Genomic DNA, 13231 nt, shown 5'->3' with positions numbered 1-13231 from the left:
CAAGTCATATACTCAATATTAGACAAAGTTCATTTTAGGAAATCATCATCATTGCAAAGTTAAAACGGACACCAATTGCAGGGTGCATGGGTGATTTACGATGGTGAGCTAACTAGACCTCATCCGGATCATTGATTTGGTTTGGGATGGATGTTTGGTTTGAGTTTCTACACTGAACTGCATGTAGATTGAGAATGTTTTCTTGGTTTCCTTGGCAATATAACCTATGGGTTCAGAAATTTTTTGTGTGCTAATTCCAAGACCTTTCTGATATGCCGACGTGCAGGGAATGAGGCAGAAGGCACAATTAGTATGCCAACAAAGAGTTTGAACTGCAATGGCGAATTGGAAGTGGAAGTGATAATTAATTGATGATGAAATCTGTCTCACTTCTGCTATTTCCAGATGTGATTCCTATATGTTCCCCTTGTGCATATGAGAAAGAGAGTGGCTAAGTTCGTAGCGAAACATGCTATGAATTTGGAGTATGCAACTATTGTCTGCAGATATACCAACCAGGATTGCTCGGGGAGAAATGTTTGATCGTATCTCTTGTAGGTTTCAAGTTTTGCTAAGCAATAGTAATTCTATCAAGTAACAGCAAGGGAAAAAAGAATTGATGGCATCAAAGGATTTCAATCCTTTATCCTTTGACTTGAGGATATGGAAGAATGTAGATGTTGAGTTTGCTACGAATATATTATGTGGTGCAAGCAAGCAGGAAAGTCTCGAGAGTTTTAACCTTTTCAGTGACTATAAAAATAAAAATAAGTGAGAACTCTATTTCAACCAATAGTGATACTACCCTTGTAATCTCCGATCAATGGGGCTAACCATTGGTAATACATACACAAAGTGATTGCTCTCAAAAAGTTTTTACAACGGAAACTGCAGCCCCCTTATACTTCCATTAAAAAAAAAAAAAAAACCCAAGGAAATCAATAGCGTTATGCTGTAGAACCATTCTCCAACAAATCAAAGCCAGAAGACACCAAAAAGAACTGGCCTCAATTCAATTGATAATCAAAATACAAAGTGGAAAGGAAGTCCAGAACCTAGGATACGATTGGTACGGTGAAAGACTTCGATTGTTTTTTCCTTTTTCATTCTTCTACTTGTCCTTGTACGGATGATGTTGATCAAATTGAGAAGGCATCGTCAGGATTTTGTCATTGTGAAACTACTACCTTACTTGAATTAGAATTGGGTTGTTTTGGTTTGTGGTAGGAGTTTTAACGGGGTTGGCAATGAATAGCTTGGTATTATGGTACTGGTGATGCTGCTATATCAATTTCAAACTCGACGGCACCGACAACGGTGGTGATGGTAAGCTCCTCTTTTGTAATCCATATAGTGTCACTTAGGAACGCCTTGCAAACTGGAAATGAATGGCACATTTAGCAATATGTCATCCTCTTTTCTTCAGAACTTAAATCTCTCTTCTCAGTTTTCCACAACTTGTTGAAATGCTTACATTGTCCTTTTCATCATTTATTTGGAACGAAGGCATGATTTTACGACCACAACAATGTTACACTGAAAAACAGATACGATGAAGTACTACCTAGTTCACATTCAAAAGTGAAAACACATAGGCAAATTACCCTGATCATGAGTAGGGAAAGGGCACTTGAACTCAAATCATTTGCGCTTCAAAACTAAAAAAAGTTCGGTTCCTTTTCTGTAACTGGCTTCAAGCTGGGTTGAAATCTCTGTGGACTTATCCATTGTTCGTTCGAACAACTCATCGATGATCTTGCTCCCAAAGTGTTTGGTTAAGATTCCTTCGAATGCAGCTCTGAGGTGCATTATCATAGCAGTGATGTCAATTGGTCCATCAAACTTTGCCCTGGGATCAGTTAATTCTAATCTCTCAATTTTGAAACACCCGTTTCGTTCCACCAGCCGTGTCATTTCCTTGGGAGTTGCAGCATATATAGGCAAGTTGAAGGAATCAACTTCGGCTTCACTTACAGATCCCTGCAGTAAGGAGTAATGTTATGTAGGGCGGCTTACACTCTTGGGGGCCGTCTTTGTTTCACTTGAACAATTAACGAGCTTCAAAATGTGCCTGATCTAGCTTTCTTTGTTCCATCATTCCAACTGAATTCAAAGTGTTTGAAACAAAAACTTGTATTGCTGTCAACCTATTTAGCAGAAGAATATTGGGCGGACCTTCAAAAAGTAATGAGCTTCAATATGTGCTCAAGGTTAACATTTTTGCATAACGAGGCCTCCAGAAGTAGATATCTCGTAGTTTGGTTGGTTTTTCAACCCAGAAAAGTAAGGGTACAAAAATGGTAATTCGGAATTTATCGGCTAGTTTAGAGCAAAGATGATTTAAGTATTATGTAGACTAAAACACTACCCTGTATTGTATAATTGAAACAGTCTAAGAATGCGGACGATTTTTTCGTAGATAGACAGCTAAAAGGAAGTGTGAGTTTTGCGTAATACCGACAGCTATGTTAGAAGTGTTTATTAGAGAAAGTGGGTTTGTCCCACATCGTCTATCTTATGTATGTGTAACTCTCCAGAGTAATATAAATAAAGGTATATGTGTAAGGGTGCATTAACACCCTATACATTTTTCCTCATATCTAATAACATGGTATCAAAGCCTAACCTTAACCCTAATCCTAAACCACCACAATCCTAATACACCACCATCTTAACCTTAGTCCTAAACCATACCCTAGCCTCTGCCTTAACCCTAACCCTAATCCTAGTTCACGATTACTGTTCATCGCGTATTGTTCACGATTACTGTTCATCGCATACTGTTCACCGCGTACTGTTCACGTCCACGATTACTGTTCATCGCGTACTGTTCACGATTACCCCGTACTGTTCACCGACGTTACTGTTCACGAGTTACTGTTCCCGATGTTACTGTTCATCGCCTTTACAGTTACTGTTCATCCCTGTTTCGGCGACCATCTTCATCACCAGGCCCTGTTTTCTCGTCTTTGCAATTTCCGTTGATGTTTCTCTCATTCTGGTAACTATTTTCTATACTGTACTTGTCAAGTATCTCCGTCATGTGGTGGACTAGTGGTTGTGAAGAATATATTATGTTGGGGTTGTTGATATTGGGTATCTATCCAGCCTGGTGACTGGTTCGATGTTAGTCTATTAGTTGATTTTGTTGATCAGTAGTTATCGGTATTTTGCTTTGGTTGCGTACTGGTTATTTGCTAGTTATTGATTGTTATCCTTCCATTGTTCGGTAGAATGTCTGAGAAGAAGGATTCTGATTCTGGTACTGTTTCTAGCCCTAATTCTACTCCTGTTGGTAGCGTATCAAGTGGTTCTTGGTCTCGCGAGAGGCGCCCTATTACCTCCACACCATTAAATGGAGGCAATTATGTTCTTTGGGCTAAAGCTGTTGAGGTGTATTATATGGGTCAGTCTGAGGACTCTTTTTTGACTGATGAGCCTCCTGCTACTGCTGAACCTACATATAGGGCATGGAAAGCTGTTGATGCCCGTGTTCGTTCAGAATTATGGAATAGTATGACGGAACAGGTTGCTAGTACGCTGATGTTCTGTGATACAGCTAGAGAGGTGTGGACACAGGCACAGGAGTTGCACCGCCACCACCTCCGCCTACAGAACCATTACAGTCTGGCGAACTCTCAGTGCCCACGTCTCCGTCTTCTTCCCCGTCGCCGGATCCACCTGCTCTTCGATATCCGACTCGTGAGAATCGTCGTCCCCCGGCAAAATATGGTTTTTCTAATCTCTCTAGCACTTCTCATCCTATTTCTCGGTTTCTCTCTTATACTCATCTCTCTCCATCCCTTCGTGCTTTCACTACTACTGTTTTCTCTGTTTTTGTTCCTAAAACTGTTGAGGAGGCATTATCTCGGTCTGAGTGGCAGATAGCTATGGTGGATGAAATGTCTGCTCTTCATACTAATGGCACATGGGAGTTGGTTACTCTTCCTGCTGGAAAATCTACTGTTGGCTGTCGTTGGGTCTATACTGTCAAGTATCTACCTGATGGCACTATTGAGCGTCACAAAGCTCGCCTGGTTGCTAAAGGCTACACCCAAACTTATGGTATTGATTATTCCAAAACGTTCTCTCCTGTTGCCAAGCTTGGCTCTGTGCGAATTCTTATTTCTCTTGCCGCCACTCTTGGCTGGCCGTTGTATCAGCTTGATGTCAAAAATGCCTTTCTCCATGGCGATCTCCAGGAGGAAGTCTATATGGAGCAACCACCTGGGTTTGTTGCTCAGGGGGAGCATCATAAGGTATGTCGTCTTCGCAAGGCACTTTATAGACTTAAGCAATCTCCTCGAGCGTGGTTTGGCAAGTTTAGTGAGGCTATTTTGAGATTTGGCATGCATCGAAGTCAATCAGATCATTCTGTGTTTTCCCTTATGTCGGCTCGAGGGAAAGTATTGCTCATTGTCTATGTAGATGACATTATTATTACTGGAGATGATCAGAAAGGGATTGGTGAGTTGAAACAGTTCTTACATAGTCAGTTTCACACTAAAGACTTGGGTAAGCTACGATATTTCTTGGGTATTGAGGTAGCAAGGTCAAAGGATGGGATTAGTTTGTCCCAGAGGAAATATGTGTTGGATATTCTAGAGGAGACAGGTTTGCTCGGAGCCAAACCTGTGGAGACTCCAATGGATCCTAATGTCAAACTTTGCGTTGATCAGGGGGAGGAATTTTCTCATCCAGACCAATATCGTCGCTTGGTTGGTAAGTTGAATTATCTTACCAATACACGTCCTGATATCTCATTTGCTGTTAGTATGGTGAGTCAGTTTATGTCTGCTCCTCGTCTTCCACATTGGGAAGCTTGTATTCGTATTGTGAAGTATCTTAAGGCTCATCCTGGACGTGGTTTATTTTACCGTTCCAATGATCATTTGCGTGTTGAGGCATTTACTGATGCAGATTGGGCAGGGTCACCTTCTGATAGACGTTCAACAACTGGTTACTGTACATTTGTTGGTGGCAACTTAGTTACGTGAAAAAGTAAGAAACAGACTGTTGTCGCAAGGTCTAGTGCAGAAGCAGAGTATCGTGCCATGGCTCATACTACATGTGAAGTTGTTTGGTTGAGATCATTTCTTGAGGAGCTAGGATTTCGGGTGCAGTTACCCATTCCTATGTATTGTGACAATCAGGCGGCAATACATATCGCTTCGAACCCTGTGTTTCATGAGAGAACCAAACATATTGAGGTAGATTGTCATATCGTTCGAGAGAAGGTTGATGCTGGTGTGTTGGCTATGCCTTTTGTGTCCATAGGTGCTCAGATAGCAGATGTTTTTACTAAATCACTGTTTAAATCTCGTTTAGAATTTTTATGTAACAAGCTGAAAATTTGTGATATCTATTCTCCAGCTTGAGGGGGAGTGTTAGAAGTGTTTATTAGAGAAAGTGGGTTTGTCCCACATCGTCTATCTTATGTATGTGTAACTCTCCAGAGTAATATAAATAAAGGTATATGTGTAAGGGTTCATTAACACCCTATACACTTTTCCTCATCTCTAATAACAAGCTAAATTGTATATTGCTTCTAAACGGGCAAAAGGATAAGTAGATGATTGACTCACGGCTTTCACCATATCGATGAGGCTCTGCTCGATAAAATGAAAGACCACACCAGCTGGGAGCTCAGAACGATGAACTTCGTCAGGGCGAGCCGGCATAATCAGTATCATCATCCCTCCAGCCGCGATCTCATCAGCTCTAGAGCTAAAAAATATATCCATGTCCTTCGTGAATTGAGCCGTATAAGCATTAGCTACTTGTTCAGAAGCACTTGTGTAGTGAATCCTCCCCTTATTCCAAGCAACAGAGCGTTTGTCAGCAACACCTCTGGCACTCCAGAGAGCCATTGCAGTGCATAAGAGGAATGCACAAAATGGAGAGAATACTTTGGGAATAACCGGCCATGGAAGGAACCTGGCACTGCTGTGGCAAAGTATTGCCTATCAGGAGGGAGTGAGGTGAAAAGGGTATTGAAATCGTTGGAAACGTGATCGCTGAAGAACACTTGAAATTCTTTAGAGGTTTGATTTGAGTCTACCATGGCATCGAGTACGTTTTGCATAGCAATGAAGGTATTTGGAGCAACAGAACAACCCAAATCTGCCATCCGAATAGTGTCTGAATTGAGGCATGTTATGTCAAACTTCTCAGCAATTACCTCTCTGATCTTATCCTTCACAGAATTTAGACATGCCCTCTGCAAGAATATGACACAGATTATTATTGTCTCCCATCTGAGGACACCTTATGGAAATTAAACTCTAAACACGAAATAGCATAATATCATTATAAGACGGTAAGATGTGTAACATTTTCGCCATTGGCCGGGTATAACGTTTTGACAACAATGATGTGTAAGATTTTTAAAATTTGCTTATTTGATTGTGCCCATGTCCTAACATGCACCGCAAAATTGAGTAACACATTGGAAATAAAAATGTCACAAAAAATTTCACCAGACAAGAGGAGGGTTACCTTTAAATTATCTATACCACCCTTATTATATATATATATATATATATATATATATATATATATATATATATATATATATATATATATTTGAAACGGCAAAATATTATTAATAGAGATACCACCCTTGTCATTGCTGGAGCACATACCAGGCCACCACACCAAACCTTTTTACGTATCAATGGTTTTGACTAGGAGTGTCAAATGGGCGGGTTTGGGTCAAAATAAGTAAGTTGTAAGTGGGTTGGGTTTTTAATGGGTCATTGACCCATTTAGACCCATCAATTATGAGTCTAATTACTCATACCCAACCCAACTCATTTATTTAAAAGCAAGCCCGATCCGCCCATTAACCCAGTTACATATTATATACTAAAATGACTAAAATACACATATACACTAACATGACCATATTACCCTGTAAATTTAAAGGACTAAAATACCATGTACACTAAAATTACCATACTATCCCTCTACTACAAAAATGACCAAGTTACCCCTGTACTCTTAATTACCATATTGGTCACTCTTAATTACCGAATTGCAGTGTATCCAAGTGGCCTTTTTTTTTTTGTCTTTATTCAAATTTTTTTGCATTTGTTAGTTTTTTGTCAAATTTTTTAGAATTATTGCTTTGTTATGACGAGAAGAATCTAAAAAGTAAAAAATTACGATCGAAATTCATAATTTTTTTAATACAGATGAAAAAATTGGCTTATTTTTGTCTTCATTCAAAAAATTTAGATTACGATCATAATTTTTTAATCTTTAGATTTCTCCTGTCATGTCGAAGTAATAATCTACAAAAAATTAATGAAAAATATACAAATGCGAAAAAAATTGAATAAGGACAAAAAAATAAACCACGAACAAGCCAGCTTTCCATTCATAAGTTGAATTTTCCATTCGATCATAATCAAAACTAGCCCGTTGCGAGATGCATGTATCTTTTTCTTTTTTTTTTGTCTTTATTCAATTTTTTTTCGTATTTGATAATTTTGCGTCAAACTTTTGTGACTTAGTGATTGGTCTCGTCGAGAAAAATCAAAAAAGTTAAAAATTATGATCGAACTCATAAATTTTTTCAAAAAGACAAGAATAAGTAATTTTTTTTGAGTATTATTGACTTCTTTTTGTCTTTATTCAAAAAATTATAAGTTTCGATCAAATTTTTTTACTTTTTCAATTCCTCTCATCGAAATGAATCAATAAGTCACAAAAGTTTGACGCAAAACAAAAAAATGCAAAAAAAATTGGAATAAGGACAAAAAAATAAATCACTAACTTTTTAATCTAAACCCTATGTGGGACTACGATGAGAGAAACTTATTCACGGCGGAGCGCAATTTCATCATTCCATTTGCGCAATCGATAGATGAGATATGTTTTCAATTTTGACTGGTCAAAATAATTATTACCGGTCACAATTAATTTTTAATTCGGATCGTTCAAAATATTTTTGGACACGTGTAATTTAGCATAGAAGAATTAAGAGAGAGAGAGAGAGAGAGAGAGAGAGAGAGAGAGAGAAGATGGAGACATAGAGTATTCCACTTGATTCTTATTCCGTCGTTAAAAATCTCTGAGCTTCCATTGAGCTTCGTTGAATGATGGGAATTTTTAGTGGGTTACCTTCATGACCCATTGGGTCATTTAAGTTGATCAAATTGATGCCCAATTAAGATCCAACTAATAATGGGTTAGTTGGGTTTGGACTCATTCTTACCCAACTAATAAATGGGTTGGGTTGGGTCTATTTTTTAATTGATGGGTCTGGGTTTGTTAATGGGTCTGAATTTAATTTGCCACCCCTAATTTTGACTAGTAATGTGTAGAATAAATCTAAAATAGTGCTTTTGACCAAAAAAACAAATCTAAAATAGTGCAAAGGAAGGATAAAGTTCAGTTGATTCCAAGCGGAGACAGGACCCGGCCAATTAAGGACAGGAGCACATTGCCTACCCGTTGACATGTCATGGTGTGGCTTGTCCTGGGCAGTGGTGAGCCATACTGGGGATGATATACTTGGATACGATACAAACAACGAGAATCAAACCGTTCAATGAAAATTCGTAAGCTCAACTCAAATATTATCCATAAAAAAAAACTCCAGTTAAAATAACTCGCTGTCTTTGGCTTTAATTTCCATGGTTAATAAGATCATGACCAATTCTTATTTTTGGATGATCCAAATTAGTAGAATGCTAGTGTGTTTTGATTGTCAGCTTATTATGACTACGGATCTTAGCGTCAACCTCATATGGATTATGACACTTACCAAAAAAAAAACTCATATGGATTATTGTCCAAATTGCCACTCCAGCCTTATTAATACTCCTACCAGCGACGAAGCCAGGATTTTACTCCGGGGACCGGCAAAATAAACATATATATTTTTTATCGAGACGTATACTTATTATATCATAAGTTTTTGTTTTCTAATACATTATATTTGTACATTAAAATGATTCTAACCTAATGCAATTAAAGTAAACTAATCATTTTGTTTTTTGTTTTTCTTTAGGCTATTTCAACTGTCACGTGTATATTTTTTATTTATGAAAGCAATTGAAAAATGAGAATGTAATTTTTTTATCAAATCAAACCAAAACTATTTAGATTATAAGTAGCTATATATGAATAAATATCAATAATATTCAAAATCAGGTAGGTACAAAATAAATTTTTTAAAACTCGGTTAGCTATTGCTCCGCCCTTGACTCCTACTATTTGGCACATGTTAGCTATTGCATTCTGGAAAGCATCAGAAAGGAGTAGTTTGGACATAAATGATAATGTCAAAACTGTTTTTTTTGTGCAAAAATTCTAGCGTATAAAAGCCTTGTATTTTGCACATAGTACAAAGGTAATATGTGCTAGAGTTTTGGCACAAACACAAAAATAGTTTTGACATTTACAACAACTTTGCGAAAAACATTGTGTTAACTTGTTGAACAGAAATCCTATTCACTGTCACTTATTGTGAATATTTGGAGTCGTGAAACAAGGCTGATGAAATCAAGATTCTAGAATTTGAGAGAGAATAAATTAGATTTATTTTTCATAAATTTCCAAAAAAGACGATATAGTTATGTTATTTTCAACGGTGTTGTGAGGGAAAATCTTTAATTGCTTTTGCAACACCATGTGGTGTGGGCAAAAAAGGCACATGACGGTGCTCCCAAAGCACTAATTATAATCACTCGTGTCGCGTGTGTTGTGTGGCTATATATTATCACGACCACCTCAAGTTTGGTATTCGAAGTGTGCTCATCTTCTTTGTAATTTCGTCGAGTAGGTAAATGATCACGTTGATTAGATATCAATAGAGATTTGGAAAATCTCTCACCCTTAATTTTTGAAAATCCTCTGGCTGTTTTCTTTTTTTTTTCCACAACAAAAGGATCAAACAGTACGAGATAGATACAGTACCTGATATAGGGAATTTTTGGCGTAGCTGTAGGTTCCATCCCCACCATTCATCGGAAATGCTTTTGCCTCCATGACTGCTTTCCTGCTCCTCTCTCTCTCTCTCTCTCTCTCAAATTTTTTGGGGCTGAGAACTTGATAAGTGAGAATTTAATGTGCTGACTTTCATGGCCGGCCCTTGTGATGCCATCTTCTGCACGTGCTGCCCAGCCTGCCCTTTACTGGCCCATGCTTTTCTTCACGCTATTTAAGAAGGTGCTGCTATTCACAATTTTTTATTTTCTCCCATAACCCATTACATTTCGGTAAATGATTGTTGAAAATCATAAATAACATTTTGGTAAATAGCTGTTGAAAACAAGATTATATTTCGATAACTACATGTCGAAAATATGTTCAATTTTGGGTAAACAATTGCCGAACATACATTTTCGGTAAATAGCTGTTGAAAAAAATATTATATTTCAGTAATTGGATGCTGAAAATATATCTCAATTTCGGTAACTAATTGTCGAGTATAATTGAAAATTTTTAACGGGCTATGAGAGAAAATAAAGGGCTGCGAATAGCGACGCCTTTTAAGAAAGGTATTGGGCTGTGAATGCTGCTGCCACTTTTCAGCCTAAATTACATTCACCTCCCCTGAGGTTTTATGATATCAAAAGGGCAATAAAGGTAATAGAATACGCTAGCCTTGTTGACGAAAAATTGTTCGATGCCTCAGGGCACCGTCACATGGTGCCCCCAAATCATGCTCCACCACACATTTGTGTGATTCCCGCCACAAAGTGTGTGGAGCGTGTGCAAATGTGTATAGAGAAGCAGTTGACACACCGCCACGTGGTGCCTCAGGGGTAGTAAACAATTACTACCCGTTGACGGTCAACGGAGGGAGGAATTTGATGTCAAAAGGTAAACCTGGGAGGAGAACAGTGCAATTTCAAGAAAAAAGTGAGGGATGCCTCTGTACCTATCATAAACCTCAGGGTAGGTGATTGTAATTTACCCAAATTAAAAATATCCATTTAGGTGAATCCCAGGTGTACAATAAGGGGTGACTATTCGCAGCCCTATATTTTCTCCCTTAACCCGCTAAAAAATTTCAACTAATTACAACATGACTCCCTAATGCAAAATGACCTATTTACCCTTATACATATACGTGAAATGACCAACATGCCCTTATGACCAAAACCCTAAATTTTCTTCTTCCCCATTCCCCTCAAAAATCATCATTCACGTTTAAAAAAACACGCGCGCACACACACCAGGCAACTGTTTATCTGCTTTTCTCCTCTCTCTCTCTTTCTTCTTCATTTTCATCCTCTATTTTCTCCTCTCTCTCAAATTTTTCGATGGAGGAGGAGCAAGGGCCAAATATTATATCAATGAAATGGAAGGTTCAAGTCCTTCCATTGATCCATTTTTTGACCCACTTGTAGATTTGGATTTTGAAATTGAAATTGAATCAAATTTTATTGGCAACCATATGATGACAAATGAGAAGAAAGATACTGTGATAGACATTGTATCTTGGAAGCCGCGTGAGGAGGTAAGTTTTTTCGTTTACAATGGCCTCTGCTTTGTTGTTGTGACGTCTGGATTTACAAAACCCAGTTTTTCAATGTGTCTAGTCCAAATAGAATAAAGTAAGTAATTTTAGTAGCTAACCACTGTAAAATATTACTATACTCGACAGTTAGTTACCGAAATTGAGATACATTTTCAGCATCCAATTACCGAAATATATGTTTCTTGTTTTTGTTGTATGAATTTCCGACATGTAGTTATCGAAATATAATCTTATTTTCAACAGCTATTTACCGAAATGTATGTATGATTTTCGTATCTAGTAGTTCGACAGTTGTTTACTGAAGGTTGAACATATTTTCGACATGTAGTTACTGAAATATAATCTTGTTTTCAACAGCTATTTACTGAAATGTTATGTATGATTTTCGTATATATAGTTCGGCAGTTGATTACCAAATTTTGTACATATTTTCGACATGTTGTTACAAAAAGTGATCTAATTGCTGTTATTGTATATATACATACATGTATGTATATACTCACAGAGAGAGAGAGAGAGAGAGAGAGAGAGAGAGAGAGAGAGACTGACGAACACACACACACACACACACACAGAGGCACCTTGAAGAGAGGCGGTGGTGCTCTGGCAGGAGTGGCGATGGTGGCTATGGAGGTGGTGGCTATGGGGGTGGGAGAAGATAATGGGGGGTGGGGCACCAGGGTGCGGTGGGAGTTAAAGTGTAATTTTTGAGAGGAAAATGGTATAATGGAAAGATCAAGTACATTTAATGGGTTATATGGAGAAATTTTTTCTTTTTAAAATATTGGAAATGGGCTAGGTGAAGAAGTGGACTAAAGGAGAAAATAGAGGGCTGCGAATAATCACCCCATGTACAATATTGTTGTCAAAAAGTAATTATTCAATAATCATAAAATATCGTTATGTGATGCCTCAACACCCTTTTCACCACACATTTATTTACACTAAATATGTGGTGAAAAAGGTGTGGGCACCTAATAACTATTCGTTGTCAAATCGCTTAACAATAAGTCTATGAGTACATATGCTGAAATTGTATAAAGAGGTTTTCAATGGGCTTCTGATGCAGGGAGGCTGTTTACCAATTTTTCCCTCGATCAAAATCGACAGAGATTTCGAGAAACAAAGCCAACAACAAAAATAAGGGCGAATGCGACCATGTCTCTACAAGACGGATCCGTGGTTCCACGCCGTATTTCAGGACTTCACCGGAAAAGAAATGACGGTCGAGTCAAATGTGAGATGAAGAACCAAATTGAAGACAAATGGAAGAGACTTCCATTAATCTTCAACGATTGATCTATTGCCGTGAGCAACACATTGAAGATCCTATGTTAAACTTAGAATATGGAATTCTACTCTTACTCCTAATTATAACCTGAATGGATTAGTAGTGCAAAAAATTAAGACAAATAAAGATAGACTTTGATTTGTTGTAGAGAAATTACAATGAAGTCTTAAAAGACTATTTATAGAAAACAACAAACGTAGGAAATAACTTCCTAACTTCTCCACTAGTCTTCATTCAATCTTTTGATTCCACTCGCCAAAATAACTTCTCACTTCCCTTCAAATGTGTAGGAGCATGACAAGTATCCTTTTAACTTCCACATCTTCCACATGTGTAGGAGCAAACCAAGTGTCCTGCATGCAAATAACAATAATAAAAGAAATAGTAATACTAATTCTAATATTAATACGAATACTTAATAATAATAAAATAGGATGCATTCT

At 37.7% G+C, this 13231-nt stretch overlaps 1 pseudogene; it reads right to left on the bottom strand.

The window, feature by feature from the left end:
* Nucleotides 1–1436: 1436 nt before the first annotated feature.
* LOC131324861 (loganic acid O-methyltransferase-like) lies at nt 1437–10081 on the bottom strand (annotated as a pseudogene).
* Nucleotides 10082–13231: the final 3150 nt, after the last annotated feature.

The sequence above is a fragment of the Rhododendron vialii genome, chromosome 4a, assembly GCF_030253575.1.
Source record: "Rhododendron vialii isolate Sample 1 chromosome 4a, ASM3025357v1".
In the NCBI taxonomy this organism is placed as follows: Eukaryota; Viridiplantae; Streptophyta; class Magnoliopsida; order Ericales; family Ericaceae; genus Rhododendron; species Rhododendron vialii.
This window is presented reverse-complemented; position numbering and strand designations above follow the sequence as displayed.